The following is a 25,836-nucleotide window of genomic DNA, read 5'->3' on the forward strand; positions in this document are numbered from 1 at the left end:
TCCAGTCCTGAGGTGACCTGTGTGTTTACCTTTACAGACCTCTGTGAGATCAGTCCCTTTTCCAATGCCTTGCGCCCCTTCCTGGCGTCCTTGTCAGGCAACTGTGGAACCTCCTCACAACTCCCAGGTTCACACTGTGCGAAACCAACCCACACAAACTCAGGTACTTCCTCTGACTCACTGTGGTCAGCTAGTGTGTCCTCTGCATCACGGGATTCCCCCTCTGACTTAAAGCGTCTTCGAATTCTCTGCATTATGCTAACAGGAGACGCAGGCTCACTCTTGGGCTCTCTTTTAGCAACCTGTGGAGATGCCCCACCCTGTTCTTGACCCTGGTCATCGACCTGGTCTTCCTCAACAGGTTCAGCCTCTGGCTCTCCCTCATCCTCAGAATCCGACAGACATTCTGAGAGAACATCAGGACTAGCATTGCGCTTTGACATACCATCTTGCTCACAGAACTCAGCATGTCTGCTGACCAGAAGCTTGGTCTGGTCACCTTCTGGATATGCAAACCTCCATCCCTTTGTTGCAGGTTCATATCCACAGAAGATCATCATCTGGAACTTAGGACCACCCTGCTTTTGTTGCGCCTTTGGCACCGGCACCAAAGCCTGTGACCCAAACGCACGGAAGAAATGTACCTGCGGCTTCTCTCCATAGAGCACGAAATGTGGGGTTTCACCTACCACTGAGCTGTAGGACCTATTCATCGTGAATGTCAGTGTTCTCGTCGCCTCCCACCAAAAGCTCTGAGGCAAACCAGAGTCACACAGCAAAACCTCTGTTGCTCGGACCAGAGCTTCACATCTGAGCTCTGCAACGCCCCTCTCCTGAGGAGCTGTCACCTTGTGACGTATCCCTTTCTGGCGAAAGAACTCCTGCAGAGCAGACCCAGTAAACGCTGCACATCGGTCACCCTTGAACCCCTGCACCTTGGTGGAGAACCTTAGTTCCACCTAGAAATAGACCAATAGCCAGTGGAGCTGTTGTAGCAAGGGAGTCATATGTGCTTCTTACAAAGCCCATGGACCTACAGGAACAACCACATAGCCTCCTACATTTCTCTGGTGAAAATAGGGATGTTCTATTCCAATAGTAACAATAACAACAGCAGCTGCTATTATTATTATTATTATTCCACCCATCTGACTGGAGTATACAGGGCTGCCTTCAGACGTCTTCTAAAAGTTATATAGTTACTTATCTCCTTGGCTCTGGGGTTGCATAGCTCCAACATTCTTCCAGTGAAAATAGGGACATCCTAAGGAAAAGGGGAAGGACACGGGTGGCGCTCTGGTCTAAACCACAGAGCCTAGGGCTTGCCGATCAGAAGGTCGGCGGTTCGAATCCCGGCGACGGGGTGAGCTCCCGTTGCTCGGTCCCTGCTCCTGCCAAACTAGGAGTTCAAAAGCACGTCAAAGTGCAAGTAGATAAATATGTACCGCTCTGGCAGGAAGATAAATGGCATTTCCGTGTGCTGCTCTGGTTTCGCCAGAAGCGGCTTAGTCATACTGGCCACATGACCAGGAAAAACTGTCTGCAGACAAACGTCGGCTCCTTCGGCCAGTAAAGCGAGATGAGCGCCGCAACCCCAGAGTCGCCCATGACTGGGCCTAACAGTCAGGGGTCTCTTTACCTTTAAAGAAAAGGGGGATATTCCAAGATCCAATCAGAAACCAGGACGGCTTCTGTAAATTCTGGACTGTCCCTGGAAAATAGGGACAATTGGAGGGTCTGTAAACCAGCATATCCAATAGTCAAGAATGGCAGGAGTTTCGATCTCTGCTGTTTAAGAACCCTCCCAGTACAGTGATACCTCGGGTTAAGTACTTAATTCGTTCCGGAGGTCTGTACTTAACCTGAAACTGTTCTTAACCTGAAGCACCACTTTAGCTAATGGGGCCTCCTGCTGCTGCTGCGCCGCTGGAGCACAATTTCTGTTCTCATCCTGAAGCAAAGTTCTTAACCTGAAGCACTATTTCTGGGTTAGCAGAGTCTGTAACCTGAAGCGCATGTAACCCGAGGTACCACTGTAGAATCACATTACTATACCATATTGCAGACATCAATATATTTAGAGAAGGGCTGAAGAATCTGGTACCCGCTGGAGGATAGGTGAAGATGGCAGTGTCCCTCCAAATTCAGCCTGTGGTGTATGCCTTCTTATCTCACAAACAGTCCAGAGCGTTAACACCGCCTGTCAACTTCTGCTCCTTAGTCTCAGGGCTGTTCATTGTAGAACTCAACTGGGAGGAAGACGGCGACCAAACTAGAACCGGTTGTTTCTGCTTCTCGTTGACTCTGACTCCACAAAATGTTGGGCTCTTTGCCTTCCGTCCCACTCGTGCCTGAGGGCATCAGCCACCAATGATTTCTCATGGGCAACCCAGGAGCTAAAATCACGATCCGGTGGGAAAGACTGCTTAGCCAGAATAGCAAAACCCGCAGTGATTCCCAGGCTCAATGTGCTTATTGCCAGATCCATTTCACAATCATGAGGACCAGTAACTCATGCGTTTCCCGACAAATCCCTGCATGTAGAGAAATGCAGAGATGAGACTCAGCTCTCCTCTCTCACTCCTTGGTCAACATCCAACAGGAAAATAGGAGTCTGCCAATTTCAGTGGCTTGTGAAATAACAGTTCATAATGACCGCTCCCCACATTAAATGGGGGCTCCCTTTGCGTGGTCGCGCGCAGCCCCCTGGACCCTATGCGGCACCATTAGCACAGGCTTGGCTTCACCTTCCCCAGGTAGGATACCTGGAGGTCTCTGCCAACCTCAGCCAGTTGCCCAACCCCGCCTGGGGAGGCGTTGCCAAGGTGATCAGGCCAGGTAGGGGGAGGGACTACCTGCCCACACAACAGGGGGAGGATCTTACCTGGGAATCATCAGTTGGCTCCAGAGCTTCTCCCACCCTACTCACTCTCAGTTAAGACTTCTTTTCCAGGTTAACTTTTTCTTCACAGGTACGCAGGCGCTGCTACGTCAAGGTCGCTGTTGAAGGGCCGGAAAGGAATTCTCCTGCATTGGCAGGTTTGCCTTTCCCGTAGCAAAATGTCACAACTTTGGCAGTATCAGGCCTTGGGTGGAATCCTTTAGTCTGTTGTTGTTGTTTAGTCGTGTCCGATTCTTCGTGACCCCATGGACCAGAGCACGCCAGCCACTTCTAGCTTCCACTGCCTCCCGCAGTTTAGTCAAACTCATGCTGGTAGCTTCGAGAACACTATCCAACCATCTCATCCTCTGTCGTCCCCTTCTCCTTGTGCCCTCCATCTTTCCCAACATCAGGGTCTTTTCCAGGGAGTCTTCTCTTCTCATGAGGTGGCCAGAGTATTGGAGCCTCAGCTTCAGGATCTGTCCTTCCAGTGAGCACTCAGGGCTGATTTCCTTAAGAATGGAGAGGTTTGATCTTCCTGCAGTCCATGGGACTCTCAATCCTTTAGTCTATCTTCCCTGAATTGGGGGGGGGGGCGTGCAGTGGTGACCCATGCCCCCTCTTCTTTGCAGCAGCGATACCAGGGTTCCCTGTTAAAGGGGTTGTTTGAGGGGACGCATTGCTCTCCCGGCGGCGTAACAGAGGCTGTCTCTCTCTGCTTGAACATATGTTCTCCAGAGCCAGCCCATCCCACACATACACACTCTGGATAACCCTGATGTTCTCCAGATCCCTGACGGGGGACTGGGAGGGATAAACGCCCAATGACTGAGCCAAGGTCTACCCACATCTGAAACATAATAAAGTTGTGGCCAATTTTAATCCCATAGCACGTTGCCTTGAGTCGTTATTCCACACGGGGGCTGCCCAGGGTTTGGGGGACTCCTCCTGTCCATGCAATCACTTGTTCCAAGTACTGCTGTTCTGCCCTGCAGATCACCCAGAAGACAGCACGTCATGGGTGTGGAGGGCGGTCAGGTGGCCTCTTCACAGGGTACAGTCCTCTGTTTTGAAGGTGTCAGCTGTTTGAAACTTTTCCCCTTAACCTCATCCTCCATGAATTTATTTTTAAATGCCGTCCAAGTTGCTTGTTATCACTGCCTCCTGTGGAAGTGAGTTCCACAGTTTAACACTGCACTGTGTGAATAAGTCCTTCTTTTATCTGTCCTGAATCTTCCAACATTCAGCTCCATTGGATGTCTACAAGTTCTAGTGTCATGGGGGAGAAAGAGAGAAACATTTCTCTATCCCCTTTCTCCATGCCATGTATAATGTTGTAAACTTCTGTCTTGTCACCACTTACTTTTCCTCTAAAACAAGAAAGCCCCAGATGCTGCAGTCTTCCAGCCAAGTAATGTGTACATTAAAAAATGCATCTACTGGCATAAAACATGCATTTATCTGTGAAAATAATGTTCAAAAACTGCTTTATTTGGGGAAAAACAGCTGCATTAAAATGTGCGCTTTTGGCAAAAATGTTTATAACAAGTGCAATTTGCACAGCCATACAAATTTTCACGGAACCAAAACTGACCAATTCATCGTTACCTCTTCAAACAGCTGGGCACTCATAAGTTCAGGCAAATGCCTGAAAATGCCTTAGAAAACGTCTGCAGGACATCTAAATATGGTAGCAGTTGGATATGGTATTAGGAAAGGGTTAGGGTGCCCCCTAGTGTCCAGCCATAGGGCTTCCATACATCCAGAATTTCCCAGACAAAGCCGGAATACAGTGGTACCTTGGTTTACGAACTTAATCCGTTCTAGAAGTCTGTTCTTAAACCCGAACCGTTCTTAAACTGAGGCGCGCTTTCCCTAGGGAGGCCTCCCAGCGCTGGTGCCCTTCCACCATTCGGATTCCGTTCTTAGACCGAGGTAAAGATCTCAAACCAAGACACTATTTCCAGTTTTGCAGAGTTTGTAAACCAAATCTTTCTTAAACCGGACTGTTTTTAAACTGAGGTACCACTGAATTGATCTTGGAGAATTTTCTTTAAAATATCTCAAACTTAGCCAAAAAAAAAGCTCAATAACTTCTGTGTCTGGATATTCACTTTTCGAAATACCGTATTTTTCCATCTATAAAACACCCCCATGTATAAGACACCCCCTATTTTTTGGGACTCAGATTTAAGAAAATGGGGGGGGGGTAATCCGTGTATAAGACGCCCCCTAATTTTTAACATTATTTTTAGGGGAATAAACCTAGTCTTATACATGGAAAAATACGGTATGTCACCCCCAGACACTGACAAAGGAATATAGGAAGTGACTAATTCGAACTGTTGGTCCACCTGGCAGCCTCTCAGTGGTGCTTGATGCCCTAGCTAGGGTTGCCATATGTCCTCATTTTCAAGGGTATGTAAAGTGGAAAGTTGTCAGCGATCCATAGTTAAAAGTAGAAGTCGGCAAATGTGTCCTCTATTTTGCTCTTCAAAATATGGCAGCCTTACAGCCCAGAGCTTTCCAAACCATGTGTCATGACACGTTAGTGTGTCGTCTGCAGTGCATAGGTGTGTTGCCACAAGTGCTCCTCCCGGAGCTGGAAAGGGGTTAGTTTAACCTCCTGTTCGCTAGTAAAACTGAACGACTGTGTCACGAAATGATACATGTCTAAAAGGTTTGCCACCAACATGAAAAGTATGTAAAGCTCTGCTGGCCTAGCCGATGGTAGATGGCCTGTCACATTTTGTAGTACCAGCTCATCCCCAATTCCAGTGAGTGATCTTAGAGGTCCTGAATGGGGTAACTGTGCCCCTGAAGGACCAGGTGCGCAGCCTGGGAGTCATTTTGAACTCAAAGCTGTCCATGGAGGCGCAGGTCAATTCGGTGTCCAGGGCAGCTGTCTAACAGCTCCATCTGGTATGCAGGCTGAGACCCTACCTGCCCGTGGACTGTCTCGCCAGAGTGGTGCATGCTCTGGTTATCTCTCGCTTGGACTACTGCAATGCACTCTACATGGGGCTACCTTTGAAGGTGACCTGGAAACTGCAATTAATCCAAAATCCAAAATGTGGCAGCTAGACTGGTGACTGGGAGTGGCCGCCGAGACCACATAAAACCAGTCTTGAAAGACCTACATTGGCTCCCAGTACGTTTCCGAGCACAATTCAAAGTGTTGGACTTCCGGAGGTGGCGCAAAACGGCAATGGCGGTCCTCTTTACTCTGTGAAGAGGGGCTCCGCGAAAAAGGGTCGTCCGCTGCGGCAAAGCGAAGACCCATCAAGAAAAACCACAGGCAGAGCGAGCCTGTGGCCGTGGGACTCGGCGGGCGCCAAAAGCCCCCCCAGAAACGAAGAAGGAACCCCGTAAGGGGCTCCGGAACGTGAAAGGGGGAGCGGCGCTGTGAGTTCATCGCTCTTTTCGTGGATGCAAAGCCGCGCTGCTGATGATGATGAGCGCCGACCTTTCTTCTTGAAAACATCGAAATTGGCTGCAACATACCCGTGAGTAAGGGGAACTAAACATCGGACTAAAATTTTGGAATTTGGCTGAAATTTGGCTGAAAACGGGAGGCGAGTAACAGGAAGTCCGTCTCCCGATCTTGCTAACCAGATCAAAGCAACGGTTCAGAAGAGCGCTGAAGCGCTTAAAAGGGACTGTAAAAGTTAAACGAGGGTGTATTTGATAGACTTTGCAGTGAAAAGACAAGCAGGAAATCTTTGTAAAATTTGTGGACTTTATTCTTGGAACTTTCTTCCTAATTTTGAGCTATGCGGAGTTAAAAGGGACAACCCAGCTGTCGGGCTGTCAGTGTGCAAAAGAGAACTGTCAAACTGCTGATACTGTTATTGGAGTTTAAACTGATACATAGACTGAGACATTAACGTTTAAACACTGTTGCTGGGACCTTTCTTGACACCTTGTGGCCTTTTTTCAAGAAATAGAAAGCCCGGGGAACCTTCCTTTTGTGCTCTGGAACTACTAAGATTTAACATAGGGAACATAAGAACTTCAATGGCGGATAAGAGTTCTCTCCTTCCTTGAAACTTTGAAATACCCCCACCTAGAGGATTGTGGAGACATACAGGCCTGGGAACTGTACTTTATTGTGATTCTCTGTGGTTAAATTGTTTACACTCTGGACTTGTTTGACTTATGGAACAAAAGAAAATTTGACCTTGAACAGAGGCAGGTGTGGAATGAGTGGCTCAGGAAGAACAAGAGCAGCTAAAGAAAAAGAAAAAGAAAAGAAACCAGTGCAACTTGTTCAAACAACCCTATCTCATCAACGAAGATCATCCGTCCCAACTGTGCTGACAGCACAGGAGGTGGAAACTGAAGAGCCTGCTGCAGAAGATATGGCAACTGGAGGATCTGAAATAGTCCTGAAACAAATTTTGGAACAACTGGCAATTTTAAATCAAAAAGTGGACAATCAATCATCAAAAATTGACCAAGCTACATCCTCTATTAGTAAATTATCTGAGCAGGTTTCCCAGCACACTCAGGCAATTGAGAAATTGCAAGGAGCCACGACTGAAAACTATAAACTAGCTGTGGAAGCCAGTCAAAAAGCAGAACAGGCGAACAAAAAGGTTGATGAGATCAAGGGGGAAGTAAGGCCTCTGAAAAGACAGGTAGGGGAACAACAAGCCTACCTGTCATTGGTTGAATTGAAAAGTAAGGAAAATAATCTCAGGTTAAGGGCCATCCCAGAACTGGAGGAAGGAAATTTACAGGGATTTTTAACACTTTTGTTCTCCAAATTCTGGGTGGTTGAGGAAGACAAGGATTTTAAAATTGTGACGGCTTTTAGACTGGGAAAATTGATAAAGAAGGATAAGTCCAGAGACTGTTTGGTTATTTTGAGATCAAGAGAGGAAAGAGACAAGATACTAGGCCTACATTTTAAAAAATCTTTGGAGATAGAAGGTAAAAAGGCTGAAATTTACAGAGACATACCCAAACTTCTTTTGGATCTTAGGACCACTTATACAGATTTGACCAAACTGTTGAGATACAACACAATCCCTTATAGGTGGGAGTTTCCGCAAGGACTATCATTTACCTACAAAGGAAGGAAAGTAAGAATTAAAACACCTGAGGACCAACAGAAGTTCTTACACGACCACAAGGAGGACCTCCAGAAAGGAGCTGCAGCTTCTTGGCCACCACCACCACCGGGACCATCTCCAAAGCCTACACCGTCTGGATCTGGACCAGCATTACCACCTCCGGGATCGGAGGGAAACCTAGACACCCCACTGTAGACCCACCAATTAGACCAGGATGTCGTTGCAGCTTCTCAGTTGGAATATAAATGGCGGAAATTCTCCGGAAAAAAGAAGAAAAGTATTTCATATTTTGAAAAAAGAACAATTGGACATTATTTGCCTGCAAGAAACGCATGTGACAAGGCTCCACAGAAAAGTGCTAATTAACAAAAGACTAGGCCAAGAATTTATTTCTTCGGATAAAGTTAAGAAAAGAGGAGTGGTGATATATGCAAAGGAGAGCCTGTCACCGAAATTTTTATTTAAAGACGAACACGGCAGAATTTTGGCGATTGAAATTCAGACACAAGGAGAAAAATTTTTGATATTAGGAATATATGCTCCAAATGAAGGAAAATCGGAATTTTTCAAGAAGCTGCATGAGATTATGCTGGACTACTTAGACTACAACAACATTATTATGATGGGTGATATGAATGGGGTTGTGTCTGTAAATATGGATAAGTCGCAAAGTGCTAACATAACGAAAGATGGCAGACTACCTAAAACTTTTTTTGAAATGACTGACAATGTGGACTTAATTGACATATGGAGGGTTAAGAACCCCCTAGGAAAAGAAGGAACTTTCTTTTCTGAAGCTCATCTGACATGGACACGAATCGACCAAATATGGATAACTAGAGGACTGGCACCCAAGACTAGAAAGGTGGAAATCTGCCCAAAAACCTGCTCCGATCATAACGCTTTGAAAATGGAACTGAGACTAAATACAACCGGATCCTTTAGATGGAAAATGAATGACACCTTACTAAGGGACGAGAAGATTGTTAAGAAGGCCCAAAAAACTTTAAAGGACTATTTTGAGATAAATTTAAATACCACTGTGGAAAAAAGAACAATCTGGGACGCAAGTAAAGCAGTCATGAGAGGGTTTCTAATACAACAAAATACGATCAAGAAAAAGCTCTGGAATGAAAAGAAGGAGAAGATATTGGAAAAAATAAGAGATGGAGAAAAAAAACTAAGATCCAGGCCCAAGTCGAAGGAAGTGCTGAGAGAGGTGAAATTCTTCCAAGCACAATATTTGAAATTGATAAACCAAGAGGTGGAATGGAAAATTAAACAAATGAAACAAAGATCTTTTGAATCAGCAAATAAGTGTGGGAAACTGCTAGCATGGCAGTTGAAAAAGAGACAAAAACTTAATACAGTTACAAATCTAGAGATTGAAGGGAGAATGGTTCAGAAAACCGAGGAAATTAGAAAGTGCTTCCAGAGATATTTCAAAGAACTTTATTCACAAGGGCCACAGAAAGATTCGGAGGTGGACCAATTTCTCAAAACCAACGGATTACAGAAAATACCTCAGGAAATGAGAACAATCCTGAATAGTAATATTACACAGCAAGAAATTGAAAGCGCCATTCAGAACCTCCAATTAGGCAAATCTCCAGGCCCTGATGGACTTACCTCCAAATACTATAAGGTTCTGAAAGACTATTTGATACAACCTTTGTTGGAGGTCTGTAACCAGATTATGGAGGGGAGGAAGGCACCGGAAACGTGGAAAGAAGCCTTCATCACATTGATACCCAAACTAGAAACTGAAAAGACCCAGCTTAAGAACTACCGCCCCATCTCACTCCTAAATGTGGATTACAAAATTTTTGCTGACATTTTGGCAAGTAGGTTTAAAAAAGTGCTTAATGAAGTGATCCATAAGGACCAGGCAGGCTTTCTCCCTGGTAGGCATTTGTTTGACAACACAAGAAACATCATCGACATTTTGGAACTTTTACAAACAAAGCTTAACACTAGAGCGGTGTTAATCTTTATTGATGCGGAGAAAGCCTTTGACAACATTTCTTGGATGTTTATGAAGAAAAATTTGGAAGGGATGGGAGTGGGGCGGGGGTTTGAAAATGGAATAGAAGCAATATATTCAGAACAAAAAGCTAAATTGATAGTAAACAATGTGGTGACAGAGGAGTTTAAAATTGAAAAAGGGACACGGCAGGGGTGCCCTCTATCCCCTCTATTGTTTATTTCAGTTCTGGAGGTGCTATTGAACATGATTAGAAAGGACCGGTTGGTACAGGGAATTGAGGTCGGAGTGAAACAATACAAATTGAAAGCATTTGCAGATGACCTGGTATTAACATTACAGGAGCCAGTCTCTAGTACTAAAAGAGTGCTAGAATTAATTTCTGACTTTGGTCGGGTGGCGGGATTTAAGCTGAACAAGCAAAAAACTAAGGTTTTAGCAAAAAATTTGACAACTACAGAAACAGATGAGTTCCAGAAAGAAACAGAATTAAATGTGGTTAAAAAAGTAAAATACCTAGGGGTGTATCTGACCTCCAAAAATTTGAATTTGTTTAAAGACAACTACGAGAAATGTTGGTCAGAAATCAAAAGAGACTTGGAAACGTGGTCAAGATTGAAACTTTCCTTGTTGGGCCGAATAGCAGCTATAAAGATGAACGTATTGCCAAAAATGTTATTTTTGTTTCAGACCCTACAGATCGTGGACAAGGTGGAATGTTTTGGAAAGTGGCAGAAGGATGTTTCTAAGTTTGTTTGGCAGGGCAAAAAGCCCCGAATAAAGTTTAAAATATTAACTGATGCGAAAGAAAGAGGGGGATTTGCCCTGCCAGACTTGAGGTTATATTATGAATCTGCAGCCTTCTGCTGGTTGAAAGATTGGATTTTACTGGAAAACACTGATGTCCTAGATCTGCTTTTGGGTGGCATGCATATTTGTGGTATGACAAGGTTAAAGTGCACAAATTGTTTAAAAACCACATTGTTAGGAGAGCAATTTTAATGGTCTGGACAAAATATAAAGACTTATTGGAGAGTAAGACTCCGAGGTGGCTCTCACCGGTGGAGGCCAAGGCACGTAAGAGACCTAACATGGAGGCCAATTGGCCTAAATATGGGGAAATAATTGAAAAGATTGGAGACAATTGGAGGTTGCAGAGCTTGGAAAAATTAAAAAACAAGGTGCGAGATTGGTTGCATTATGCACAAATTCAAGAAGTTTTTAAAGTAGACAAGAAGGTTGGATTCCAGGTGGAAAAATCGAAACTAGAGACAGAACTGTTAGAACCAAAAAGTAAACTGCTTTCGAGAATGTATAACCTGCTGCTTAAATGGAATACTCAGGATGAGACAGTCAAATCCGCCATGATAAAGTGGGCGCAGGATTTGGGGCATAACATTATGTTTGAAGACTGGGAAAGGTTATGGAACACCGGAATGAAATTTACGGCATGTAGTGCCTTGAAGGAAAACATTATGAAAATGATATACCGGTGGTACATGACCCCAGTCAAGCTTGCTAAGATATATCACCTGTCTGACAATAAATGTTGGAAATGTAAAGAGGCGGAAGGGACATTCTTTCACCTCTGGTGGACCTGCCCGAAAGTGAAGGCCTTTTGGGAGATGATTCATAATGAACTAAAAAAGGTACTTAGATTTACCTTACCTAAGAAACCAGAGGCCTTCCTCCTGGGCATGGTGGACCAGAGAGTGCTTAAGAAGGACAGAACTTTTTTTATGTACGCTACTACAGCAGCAAGGATCCTGATTGCAAAGCATTGGAAGACACAAGATTTACCCACACTGGAGGAATGGCACACGCAGTTGATGGACTACATGGAACTGGCCGAAATGACTGGCAGAATCCGAGACTTGGGAGAAGAAACAATCGAGGAGGACTGGAAAAAATTTAAGGACTATCTGGAAAAACACTATAAGCTGTATGAATGTTAAAAAATGCACCTTTTAGGAAACTCTAGCTTCAGTAAGGTTAAACTAAAGAAATGAAAATTAAGGCACAAGAAGTCTGAGATAGAATAATGAAATAACTTTATTGTGTTTAAATGAAAATGTACATGATTTGGGTTATAACACATTTGAAATTGGGTAACATGATAAAATGAAGGATACAACAAGTAATGAAAAAAGTTAACAAATTGCTGATGTTATGTATTACAGAGAATGCAGGGTTGGGAGGATGTGGGGAAGTCCAGTAGATTTGGAAAAAAGAACAAGAAAATTTGTAACCTTTCTACTTTACTCTTATAATATGTTCTTTATTCTTTTTTCTGTATTTTACAAACTCAATAAAAAATATTATAAAAAAAACAAAGTGTTGGTGCTGACCTTTAAAGCCCTAAACAGCCTCGGTCCAGTATACCTGAAGGAGCATCTCCACCCCCATCATTCTGCCTGGACACCGAGGTCCAGGGCCAAGGGCCTTCTAGCAGTTACAGGGAACCAGGCAGAGGGCCTTCTAGGTGGTGGCACCTGCCCTGTGGAACGCCCTCCCACCAGATGTCAAAGAGAAGAACAACTACCAGACTTTTAGAAGACATCTGAAGGCAGCCATGTTTAGGGAAGCTTTTAGTATTTGATGCATTACTGTACAGTGGTACCTCAGGTTAAGTACTTAATTCGTTCTGGAGGTCCATTCTAAACCTGAAACTGTTCTTAACCTGAAGCACCACTTTAGCTTATGGGGCCTCCCGCTGCCGCCAGGCCGCCAGAGCACAATTTCTGTTCTCATCCTGAAGCAAAGTTCTTAAGCTGAAGCACTATTTCTGGGTTAGCGGAGTCTGTAACCTGAAGCGTCTGTAACCTGAGGTACCATTGTATTTTGTTGGAAGCCGCCCAGAGTGGCTGGGAAAGCCCAGCCAGATGAGCGGGGTATAAATTTATTATTATTATTATTATTATTATTATTATTATTATTATTATTATTATTAAATGCACACACAATATGTTTAACCTCATTGTGCATGATGGAGTGTTACCGTAGTGCTGTGCCCAGTGGCGTAGCGTGGGTTGTCAGCACCCGGGGCAAGGCAAGTAATTTGCGCCCCCTAACCCATGGATTTGCGCCCCCTAACCCCCAGATGTTGCGCCTGGTGCGGCCGGGCCCCCCTGCACCCCCCCACGCTACGCCACTGGCTGTGCCAGCTTGGAATACAACTTATTAGTTGAGATCTGGCTGTGAAACTGATAGCATAAGTCCATGTGATGCTGTTCAAGAATGTTTCCAAGACAATGTGCCAACAGACAAGATGGAAGAGTGACAAGACCAGGCATGAAGGCTCAGGCATGATTCCAGCTGAACAACAGGCCCTCATTAAGAATTTTCACAGTTCAGTTAACTGACAGTACAATGGTGTATATGCCTACTCAGAAGTAAGTGCTCTTAAAGGTAAAGGTAAAGGGATCCCTGACGATTAGGTCCAGTCGTGGCCGACTCTGGGGTTGCAGTGCTCATCTCGCTTTACTGGCCAAGGGGGCCGGCGTACAGCTTCCTGGTCATGTGGCCAGCATGACTAAGCCGCTTCTGGCAAACCAGAGCAGCACACGGAAACTCCGTTTACCTTCCTGCCGGAGCGGTACCTATTTATCTACTTGCACTTTGATGTGCTTTCGAACTGCTAGGTTGACAGGAGCAGGAACCGAGCAACAGGAGCTTACCCCGTCGTGGGGATTCGAACCGCCGACCCTTCTGATCAGCAAGTCCTAGGCTCTGTGGTTTAACCCACAGTGCCACCTACGCTCTTACTTTTCCTCTAAAACTAGATAGTCCCAGATGCTGCAGTCTTCCAGCCAAGTAATGTGTACATTAAAAATGCTTCTACTGGGGCTAAAATGTGCATAAAAATGTGAAAAAAAGTTCAAAAACTGCTTTATTTGGGGGGAAACAGCTGCATGAAAAATGTGCACGTTAGGCAAAAATATGCAGTTTGCCTGACCACTCAAATTTGCATGAAACTCAAATTGACCGATTCTCCCATCCTTACCTCTTCAAACAGCTGAGGACTTGTGAGTTCAGGCAAATGCCTTAGAAAACATCTGCAGGGCATCTAAATATGGTAGCAGCTGGATATGGTATTAGGAAAGGGTTAGGGTGCCCCCTGGTGTCCTACCAAAACACTGACAATGGAATATAGGAAGTGACCTCATACTAATTCAAACTGTTGGTCCACCTGGTAGCCTCTCAGTGGTGCTTGATGCCCTAGCTAGGGTTGCCATATGTCCTCTTTTTCCAGGACACGCCCTCTTTTTCATGGGTGTGTAAAATGAGAGTTGTCAGCGGTCCATAGTTAAAAATAGAAGTTGTGTCCTCTTTTTTCCTCTTCAAAATAGGGCAACCCTACAGCCCAGAGCTTTCCAAACTGCATTTAAAAGGGTAAAAGGTAAAGGGACCCCTGACCATTAGGTCCAGTTGTGACCGACTCGGCGGTTGCAGCACTCATCTCGCTTTATTGGCCAAGGGAGCCGGCATACAGCTTCTGGGTCATGTGGCCAGCATGACTAAGCCGCTTCTGGCGAACCAGAGCAGCGCACGGAAACACCGTTTACCTTCCCGCCGGAGTGGTACCTATTTATCTACTTGCACTTGGACATGCTTTCGAACTGCTAGGTTGGCAGGAGCTGGGACCGAGCAACGGGAGCTCACCCCGTCGTGGGGATTCAAACCTCCGACCTTCTGATCGGCAAGTCCTAGGCTCTGTGGTTTAACCCACAGTGCTACCCGCATCCCTACTTTAAAAGGGTAGATTGCGCCAATTGGTAGAAGATGAGATCAGCAATGGCTATTAGCTACCATGGCTGTTTCCTGCTTCTATTATTAGTATATAGTAGTCCTCATAAGGGCAGAAGCAAGGTGTTTTGTTATACCTTGTCCTGTTTTTCTGCTATATGCAGTGCCTTCAGAATCAGGAATGTTCCCAGCCTTGGTTTATCCATCAAAAGTGCAAGTCCCTACAAGCCTATGGTTTCAGAGAGAGAGAGAGAGAGAGAGAGAGAGAGAGAGAGAGAGAGGTGGTGGGATATCTTGGAGATCCAAACTGTGGCTGAGGAACCCATGGCTCTCCAGATGTTGGACTCTAAATCTCATCAGCCCCAACAGTCAGTCAACATTGCTCAGTTATCACCTGGGTGTTCGGGAGGGGGGGAATACAGTGGATTCCTCTATTTCCTCTGTGTGTTTGGGGAGCCAGATAATGGTTTTTTCCAGTGTGTGTGTGTGTGTGTGTGTGTGTGTGTGTGTGTGTGTGTGATTCTATTCCTCCCTCCAATTTGGTTGCCATTCCCCCTTTTCAGCAACTCAGCATACCACAACATTGTGTTTTTATAGGGTTGTTATGCGAACACATTGATTTCGATGTGTCGATCTCACTTCTGTCCCCAGGAAGCATCCAGATGTTAACCAGTAAATTACATATCCAGTAAATAGATTTCAGACATTTTTTTAACAAAGGAAAAATGACATGTAAAATAAATATAAATGACAAGAGAAAAGCTGTGGTAGAAAGAAAATACTTTGGTTGGTTTATTTAAAAGAATTCCAAAAAATGTAAATAAAATACTTTTTGCAAATGAAACAAATGGAATGGAAATGGCCAAATTTACAAACCAGAAAGTTTACACCCTATCAGTTCTTGGTGGTAATTTAAGCTTTCCATTCCCCTCCTCCGCTATTTCTCTGACTCATCAACCTTCCAGTCCGGCGGATAGAAAATTCCAAAAGGACCAGTGGAAGAGACAACCGTAGAAACAATTTCAATCTCCCTCTCCTCAATATGGACTAGCATCTTGCGCAAAGGCGTGTTTCCATCACGCATGGTGTGGCTTGGTAATGTAAGAGTCTTGACTGGTCAGATGTGGAGGGAGGGATGACGCCAGGTATTGGGGAAGAAGGGTGGCAAAGGAGTGGGAGTTTGGTGGGGTTGGCAAACACACACACAAACACAAGTACATATTTATAAATGTGTGCACATATGTTTTTGTATGCACACCCTGGCTTTTCCTGTGTGTACCCTACTGTTACAGTGTGATGCCAAAGGTATTTGTGTGGCTCCCAAGCACACACACCCTAGATCAAAAAACATACGTCAATTTTATTTTATTAAAAATCACTTTTGCTGGCCGCTCCTTTGGGTCCCCTTGGAAAAGAAGCTTGAGAACTACCATTCGCACCAAAGCCACTTTGTCACATTGGCTACACTTTGGCAGTTCCCCATCGCTTGGAGGGTTGGCTCATGTGGCCTTTGGCTCAAAAAGGTTAGTTGCTTTTTGAGGTTTTGTTTCTCTTCCTTCAAGTCTGCTGCCTCCTCATCTTCTGAGTCTCACCCCTGGACTTGTGGCCCAAAAGTATTCCATGAACCCACCACTGAAGGTAATGGCCCTGGCTGTTGGTTGCCCCCCACCCCTGTTGTAAATGGATTATTGCATCTCACCCTCCCACTGCTCAGTTATTATTTTTTGTGCATCGTAAGCATTGGCACCCAAAGCAAACAGGATCGCTGATTGTTTGGTACAAGACATGTCTATACAGGATGCCTGTCTCTCTCACACACACGAACACGCACACACACACGAAGGAGGAGGCACAACTGTTCTTTCCTATACAAATGCCCCCTACTTCCACAAAAGAAACAGATTCTTGACCCCATCACATCTCATTGATTGTTCGGGTGATTTCATCCAGAACTTCCTCCAAGGAGCTCTGAGTCCTGCAAGAGAGAAAGGGGAGGAATCATTGCAAATGAGCGTGGACAGTGTGGCTCAAAATCGGTGCTGCATCAACAGCTCTGTACAAAACTGGCATTTTCAATCAGTGAAAACAACAACAACAACAACCTTCCATGAGAAAACCACCCACATCTCAACATATTGGAATAATTGATTTATTTGCTGTTGCATTTCTATCCCACTTCAAGGGCGGGGTTCAAGAGGGCATACATAGTTCTATCCTCTCCCTATTTTTATCCTCCAAACAACCCTGTGAGGTAGGCTAGGCTGAGACACAATGACTGGCCTGAGGCCACATCCAGCGGACTACATGACCCAGCAAGGATTTCAACCCTGATCTCCTGGGTCCTAGCCCAGCACTCTAACTGTAGCTAATGCTAGTCCTACTCAGAGTAAGGTAAAGGTAAAGGGACCCCTGAGCATTAGGTCCAGTTGTGACCGACTCTGGGGTTGTGGTGCTCATCTCGCTTTATTGGCCGAGGGAGCCGGCGTGCAGCTTCCGGGTCATGTGGCCAGCATGACTAAGCCGCTTCTGGCGAACCAGTGCAGCGTTTACCTTCCCACCAGAGTGGTACCTATTTATCTACTTGCACTTTGACATGCTTTTGAACTGCTAGGTGGGCAGGAGCAGGGACCGAGCAACGGGAGCTCACCCCGTCGCAGGGATTCAAACCGCTGACCTTCTGATCAGCAAGTCCTCGGCTCTGTGGTTTAACCCACAGTGCCACCCATGTCCCTCCTACTCAGAGTAGACCCACTTAAATTACTGGTCAATTTAGGCCCATTAATTTCAGTGGATCGACTAACAACGGACTCAACCCAATGGAAATAACTGGTTTGACACCTTGCCTAGCTGGATCTGCTTTTGTCAACATAGCCTTTTGTTCTCAGGGCAGCTTATACCAAGAGAACAAATGAAACACAATGCAAGAAGTAGGTCAGCAATTTAGCACTTAAAAGTGTGTTTTGTCAAAAGAGTTCAGTAACAAATCTTACAAAACCACACCCTCTGTGAAGGTTTGAGGCTGGGAGAGAAACATGTTTGAAGCTGACAGTAAGGAAAATGGGAATCTCTGAGTTGTTAGGCTGGTTTGTTTTGGTTTTTTTCCAGCTGATTGGTCTGAAGGTGATGAGGAAGAACTGTAGCTCAGTGGTGAGCATCAGATTTCCATGCAGAACATCCCAGGTCCAATCACTGGAATCTCCAGGTAGGCCTGGGAAATGCTCCCTGTGCTGAAACCCTGAAGAACGGCTGCAAGTCTGAGTAGGCAACACTGAGATAGACAGACAGTCTGACTCAGCATAAGGTAGATTCCAAAGTTCCTATGTTCAACAGTAATTAGTTGGGTAGGAAAGATGGGGGGGTCACACCTGGCAACCAATGAGCCCCTTTCTGCAAGATCACTCCCATGGATTTAAAATTGTACGAAGACAGAGACTTGCTTTTCCCAAGAGCAATATTGTCTGGTTCCAGAATTAACACTAAATACATTGTTTCTGTTAAATGAGGGCCCTGAAAATTTATGTCCCAGGCTATTTAGAATCACCTACCCATGTTCTAAACGGAACGCGGGTGGCGCCGTGGTCTAAACCACTGAGCCTAGGGCTTGCCGATCAAAAGGTCGGCAGTTCGAATCCCCACGACGGGGTGAGCTCCCATTGCTTGGTCCCTGCTCCTGCCAAGCTAGCAGTCTGAAAGCACATCAAAGTGCAAGTAGATAAATAGGTACAGCTCCAGCGGGAAGGTAAACGGCGTTTCCGTGTGCTGCTCTGGTTTCACCAGAAGCGATTTACTCATGCTGGCCACATGACCCAGAAAAAGTGTCTGCAGACAAACGTCGGCTCCCTTGGCCAGTAAAGCGAGATGAGAGCCGCAACCCCAGAGTCGTCCACGACTGGACTTAAAAGTCAGAGGTCCCTTTACCTTTACCCATGTACTATCTGAAACCAAAGGGTTTCCCAATGTGAATACTGGCACTATTTTCCACTTTCCTACCTCACTATAATTGGAAACACCCTCAGAAAACAGCCTCAGCCTTAGTGTTTCTCCCTTGCAGTAACTTCCTTTGTAATAATAATAATAATAATAATAATAATAATAATAATAATATTTATATCCCACCCTCCCCAGCCGAAGCCGGCTCAGAGTAGCTAACAACAATAAAAGTAACACAGCATTCTAAAATCAATTCATTCTAAAATCAAATCCAAATCAATGGCAACCATTGGGCTAGAGTTCTGTCAGGATTACCAAAGGAGGGGGTCAGACTGTGCCTTGGCCAAAGGCCTGGTGGAACAGTTCTGTCTTGCAGGCCCTGCGGAAAGATGTAAAGTCTCGCAGGGCCCTAGCCTCTTGTGACAGAGCATTCCACCAGGTTGGAGCCACAGCAGAAAAAGCCCTGGCTCTGGTCGAGGCCAGCCTAACCTCTCTGTTGCCCCTTAACCATTTGGGAGGGGAATATCCACCATCTAAATATATCCTTTGAGGTGACCCTTTGATGTGACGCTTTGAGGAAGGACCACAGTTCAGTGGTATAGCATCTGCTTTTCATTTGAAAGGATCCAGATTCAATCCCTGGCATCTTCAACTAAAACAGGAGCAAGGTTGCACTCCCCCTGTTCCTCTCTCTGCATAGGTCATCCATCAGGGCAACCAAAGCCAACTCAGTCCTGTGGTCAGGAGTGAACCCACATTGTCATTGACTCAAGTTCTACCCGTTGTCAGCTCTGGCTCCCCCTACTGTTGGGCTCCCAGCCTTTCACCCTACCAATCCCAACAGGTGCCAGCCACCATTATTGCTCATTTGGAAATATTAGAGCCACACCAATGAGCTCCAGTAATCTCTCTATTACGGAGGCTGGTTTTGCAATGGCTTCCAAGGGGAAAGGGATGCCAAAGGTTCATGAATGACTTTCCTACCCCCAGTAGATAATGGAGCTGCAACAGAATACTCCATATGGAACAGTACCTTCTTTGAAGTCCACGCCAGGGACACAATCACCTGGGGCACACTTCAGTAAACACAGGGCACAACCTCCTTGTCATTCATCAGTTCAACGTCGGAGTCGGGGAGATTCTTTATATGCTTGTACTTATTACTGGATGTCCTCTGGAGCCACAAAGAAGGGAAGAGGATGGAGAAGGAGATAAAAGATGTGAGGGATCACAGCTTCGGAGAATGAATCATATCTTACCCCCACCAGTACCCTTTACTTCACCAGGTTTCAATGGAATTCCTTTTCATATAGCAGAAGTCCCAACAGATTATGAGAACTACATTGGATTAGCCATGGGAGCTGCCCATCCCCTCTGTAGGCCCACCTGAATTATTGGTCATTGGTTTCAAGGCCAGTTAAGGATGGCAGCCCTTAGTGTGAGAGGTGTTGGTTAAGATAGATAAGATAAAACTTTATTGGCATTAGCCAATAGCCATAGCAACAATAAAACATTACAGTATACGCAGAAAAGGGAATTTGATATAAGAGCACAATTTAAAGTCCTGAATCAGCCGTCAGTTAGTGGCCCTTATTCTGATTGCCTCTGCTATGAACCTAGCAACCTCTGCTGTATCTGCTCATTTTGATCCAATAGAAGAAAGGACAATGTGGCAGTGGTTGAGCACCCTGGGATGGTTAGTACGAGTGGGGTGATGATCTCGTTCCTCAGGTCTTTGCAGAGAGTACAAGACAGGAGGACGTGTGCTGCTATTTCAGTGCTACCGTCTCCACAGGGGCAAAGACGTTTCTCAGGTGGGATCTTTTAGAATCGACCCTCAAGTATCGCAGATGGCAAAGCATCCAGTCTTGCAAGTGTAAAAGCATGTCTGTATTTTGGGATAACAAGAGGTGTTGGTTGCTTGAAATGCAAATTGGCCTGAGAGGAGTATGGTGATTGGAGAAAGGTCAGAAAGCCACCAATGATGCCTCCATAGATACAGGCCATGTTTGTATTCTACATTTAAAGCAGTATTATACCACTCTAAGAGTCATAGCTTCTCCCCACGAATTCTGGAAAGTGTAGCTTGTTAAGAATGCTCAGCACTTTTAGAATACCCCCTATCCCCCCCCCACAAAGCTACAATTCCCAGAGTTCCCTGGGAAGAGGGATTGATTGATAAGCTACTTGTCTGGATGATATTTCTCCATCTGCCAGCTATTCTGGATCCATTTGTGTTGCTAGACCCCTTTCCCCTCAAACAAGGATTACCTTGACCGGTGAGAGTTCCTGGTGAATTAGCTTCTTAAACTCACTCTTCTGGAACTTCTCTGTCTCGGCCACCTTCTTGTGGTTTGCCTTGGAGTTGCGCTCAATCATGTTTGTGAAGGCTTTGTACAGGCTTGACATCTTGCGATGCTCAGATTTTTCCTGCAAGTAGGAATGAAGGCTGATCACAAGAATGTAATAAAAGCCTGCTGGATCAGGCCAAAGGCCTATCTGCTTCAGCATCCTGGCTCAACTGGTATTCAGCAAAAAGGGTTTATTGTATGAACCAAAAGCCGTAACAATTTAACTGGTAGTCAAAGACATATTGTGGAAGGGCTACGAGTCCCTTCCTAGTGCAGGAGACTGAATAGGTCACTGTAGGTCTTCTTTTTACGGACCACCTTAAAATACCTGATGGCCTTGGAGGACCCATTCATGATTTTCATTCCATTTTGGAAGCAACTGCAATGTGCTTCGCTAGATGCTGAATTATTTGTAGCTGTGCTCTCGTTGCTTCTTTTATTTCTTATGTTGCATCTTACTGTATTGGAATCTGCACTCATAGAATTCAGATTGTAATAAAATGCAATAAAAGAAAGAAAAGATGCAATCGAAATGCAATGAAAATTCAACATGAAATTTCAATGCAGACATGCCCTGGACCACCTGAATGAAGCTCATGGATCACTGGTGGTCCACAGCTTACAGTTTGGGTACCACTGTTGCAGGGGTGCCACTGTGGGTACCCACTGCTGCAACATGGACATACAACATCACACTCACTACGTGCAGGTGTGTGTGTGAGAGACGTCACACATCTGCGTTGCGGCGGCAGCGGTGACTCCTCTTCTTCCTCCTATCCACAGACAGCGAGACACCCTTTTCTATGGGGAAGGGATTGGACTTGGAGACCCACCCGCCAGAAAAGGGTGCCTCGCTGGCTGGCAGAGAAGGAAGAAGAAGAAGAGTTTGGATTTGATATCCCGCCTTTCACTCCCTTTACGGAGTCTCAAAGCAGCTAACATTCTCCTTTCCCTTCCTCCCCCACAACAAACACTCTGTGAGGTGAGTGGGGCTAAGAGACTTCAAAGAAGCGTGACTGGCCCAAGGTCACCCAGCAGCTGCATGTGGAGGAGTGGGGAATCGAACCTGGTTCCCCAGATTACGAGTCTACCGCTCTGAACCATTACACCACACTGGCAGAGTTGAACTACTTCTCTCTAGGAGACAGTGCTGCTGCCACCTGCCGGCGTTTTTCATTGACTTTGTGGGCACCCAGCCCCCAAAATTATATTATTATTTTTTCTATTTTATTGAATTTTACATGAAAAGAAAAAGAAAGAGAAAGAAAGAACAATACACTGTAAACACATTTATATACATGTTTTCCAAAATGCAAACTAAAAAGACAAAAGAAAAGAAAATACTTTTCATAACCAATAATATTACCAAATTCATGCTTCAAACATTACAATATATAAATCCTAGTCAAAATATTATAAAAGACTTCTGCCGCATTCACCGCACGTTTTAGTTATCTTGCTCGCCTTTACATCTGTTCTTCCATCATTTCCCTTCCTTAGGTTCTTTCATAATCAGTCAAATCTTTATGTTCCCTATATTCTTCACAAGGTTAGTCTAAGCACAACCAAACTTTTGTATTTGAGCCCTGCTTGTATAAATAGTCATTTAAGCATTCCCATTGTTTCTGAATTATAGTTTTGGATTTATGCCTTATTAAATCTGTCAGGTACTCACATAAGTTTACTTAACTATTCCCCTTTTGTTGGGATAGAATTTCCTTTCCAATGTTATATTATTATATAATTCCAATGTTCGATATTATATACGGAATTTCCTTTCCAAAATTGTATTATTGTGGGCACCCAAGCACCCATGGCCCCCTGGAGTTGGCTCCTGTGCACTGTTGTAGCCATTTGATTTTCATGACCCATTTTTCTCCTGGCAAGCAAGCAAGTATCCCCCAGGGAGCTACACCCCACGGCTGCAATTGAACAAAATAGGAGGCGGAGGAGTGAGAGGAGGATTTGGCCATGACTCACGCCCGAAACTGCCCATATGTTCTCCCACACAAATCATGGGTGTCTGCTGGAACACTTGGGATTAACCTGGAGAAATGACACCTGTTGACACAACAGGTGCAATCCTAAGAATGTCTACTCTGATGTAAGACCCATCAAGTCTAATGGGTCTTGCTACCAGTTAAGTAGGTGTCAATTTGCAGCCTCTCAGCTCTCAACCCGGAAAATACTTTTTTGTTTTTTCAATCAATCTTTATTATGGTCCAGAGACCCAACAAATAGTTACAGAGCAATGCACAATTCAGACAGCCTACCTCCAGGTTAAACAAGCTTTTATTCAGACTTAAAGATAGGGATCGTTGGTTCTTGCAACCACCGATAAAAACTTCGCCACTGCTAATATTCTGGCGTTTGTCTGGTCTTCCAATAGGAACCTGACATAGTGAGCCTCTGATTTTCCCAGGAAAGGTACCAGCAAGGTTTTTTTTTAATTAATTTATTTGGTTTTTGAGGTTAAAATTTTAGTCACATATACAACATAAAAACAAGATTCCAAGGAATCTCTTGGACTTTCCTCCTCCCCTTTGTGGGTCCTATTGTCAATCATTTCCTCCTGCACAGGCTTCCTCAAACTCGGCCCTCCAGATGTTTTTGGCCTACAACTCCTATGATCCCTAGCTAGCAGGACTAGTGGTCAGGGATAATGGGAATTGTAGTCTAAACATCTGGAGGGCCGAGGTTGAGGAAGCCTGCTCTAAATCTGCCTGCATCCTGCATCTTTTATGATAAGCCAAATATTTTACCTCTCTATTGTGTCCAAAATTCACCAATGAACCACAAGTGATATTCCAATCCTACTAACGATTGTAACTGTTTACAATGGTCTTTAAGTTATAAAAAAAAAAAAAATCCCCATTCCATATTAAAATTTTGGCCTTCCTTATTTCTGATTCTTCCAGTCATTTTAGCCATTTCAGCATAGGCCATCAACTTGATCTGCCATTCTTCTCTGGTCAGGACTTTATCTTCTTTCCATCTCTGGGCCAATAACATCCGTGCAGCTGTGGTCGCATACATAAATAGTCTTTTCTGCTCCCTAGGAATTTCGCCATCAACCAAAGAAAGGACTTCCTCACACAATGCGCAGTTGAACTATGGAATTTGCTCTTCACAGGAGGCAGCGATGGGCACCAGCTTGGATAATAATAATATAATAATTATTATTATTTATACGCCGCCCATCTGGCTGAGTTTCCCCAGCCACTCTGGGCAGTTCCCAATCGAGTGTTAAAATCAATACAGCATTAAATATTAAAAACTTCCCTAAAAAGGGCTGCCTTCAGATGTCTTCTAACAGTCTGGTAGTTGTTGTTCTCTCTGACATCTGGTGGGAGGGTGCTCCCCAGGGCGGGTGCCACTACTGAGAAGGCCCTCTGCCTGGCTCCCTGTAACCTCACTTCTCGCAGGAAGGGAACCACCAGAAGGCCCTCGGCGCTGGACCTCAGTGTCCGGGCTGAACGATGCGGGTGGAGATGCTCTTTCAGGTATACAGGACCAAGGCCGTTTAGAAGAAGAAGAAGAAGAAGAAGAAGAAGAAGAAGAAGAAGAAGAAGAAGAAGAAGAAGAAGAAGAAGAGTTTGGATTTGATATCCCACTTTATCACTACCCGAAGGAGTCTCAAAGCGACTAACATTCTCCTTTCCCTTCTTCCCCCACAACAAACACTCTGTGAGGTGAGTGGAGCTGAGAGACTTTAAAGAAGTGTGACTGGCCCAAGGTCACCCAGCAGCTGCAGGTGGAGGAGCGGAGACACGAACCTGGTCCCCAGATTACAAGTCCACCGCTCTTAACCACTACATCACACTGGCTCTCTTTAGGGCTTTAAAGGTCAGCACCAACACTTTGATTTTCAAAGGGGATTAGACAACTTCATGGATCAGAAGGATGTCATGAGAGTTTTGGTCCATCTCCACAGTCCAAGGCAGGATGCCTCTGAATACCAATCACTGGGTTCTGCTTTCAGTCTTCCCAGATTTAGAGCAGACAAAAGGAAGGGCTTTCTGGGTTATAGGTGCCCAGCGCATGCACCATGATGTCATGATGTCACATTGCGACGTGATGTCATGACATCACACGCCCTGCAGCTTCGGAACCTGACTTCTGGCGCCACCAATTCCAAGATCCTACAAGGCCTCAGAGAGCACCAGAAGTTGCATCAGGGGGACCCTGCGGTGTGGGTGCTGAGCTCAGGCCCCCAGGGGCCCCTGTAGTGAAATCACATCAAGATGCTTCATAAAAACTGATTCACATGTGAAAAAACAATAGGTTGCATTTAATGTTGAGGTAGACCATTGAAATTGATAGGCATGACAAATTTAGATCAATTAATTTCAAAGGGGAGTGACTTGAAGTTGTCTGCAAAATAATAATCATATACTGGTAATAATAACAAGTTCGAAGAATTGATGCTTTTGAATTATGGTGCTGGAGGAGACTCTTGAGAGTCCCATGGAATGCAAGAAGGTCAACCCAATCCATTCTGAAGGAAATCAGCCCTGAGTGCTCACTGGAAGGACAGATCCTGAAGCTGAGGCTCCAATACTTTGGCCACCTCATGAGAAGAGAAGACTCCCTGGAAAAGACCCTGATGTTGGGAAAGATGGAGGGCACAAGGAGAAGGGGACGACAGAGGACGAGATGGTGGGACAGTGGTCTCGAAGCTACCAGCATGAGTTTGACCAAACGGGAGGCAGTGGAAGACAGGAGTGCCTGGCATGCTCTGGTCCATGGGGTCACAAAGAGGCGGACATGACTAAATGACTGAACAACAACAAATCAATACGCATGCCTTATTGCTGAACGAAATCATCGTACTCATCATCTAATACAACAAAATAATATGCCTCT

At 45.0% G+C, this 25,836-nt stretch overlaps 1 long non-coding RNA gene across 1 annotated transcript; it reads right to left on the reverse strand.

Annotated features, from left to right (window-relative positions):
* Positions 1-15,454: 15,454 nt before the first annotated feature.
* On the reverse strand, positions 15,455-21,055 carry LOC310833477. The gene is made up of 3 exons (XR_014558696.1): positions 20,891-21,055; positions 19,653-19,793; positions 15,455-16,664 (listed from the first exon to the last, which is right to left on the reverse strand). It is a non-coding gene; the product is annotated as an uncharacterized lncRNA (long non-coding RNA).
* Positions 21,056-25,836: the final 4,781 nt, after the last annotated feature.

Source organism: Podarcis gaigeae, assembly GCF_964106915.1.
Source record: "Podarcis gaigeae genome assembly, chromosome: 16".
Classification (NCBI taxonomy): Eukaryota; Metazoa; Chordata; class Lepidosauria; order Squamata; family Lacertidae; genus Podarcis; species Podarcis gaigeae.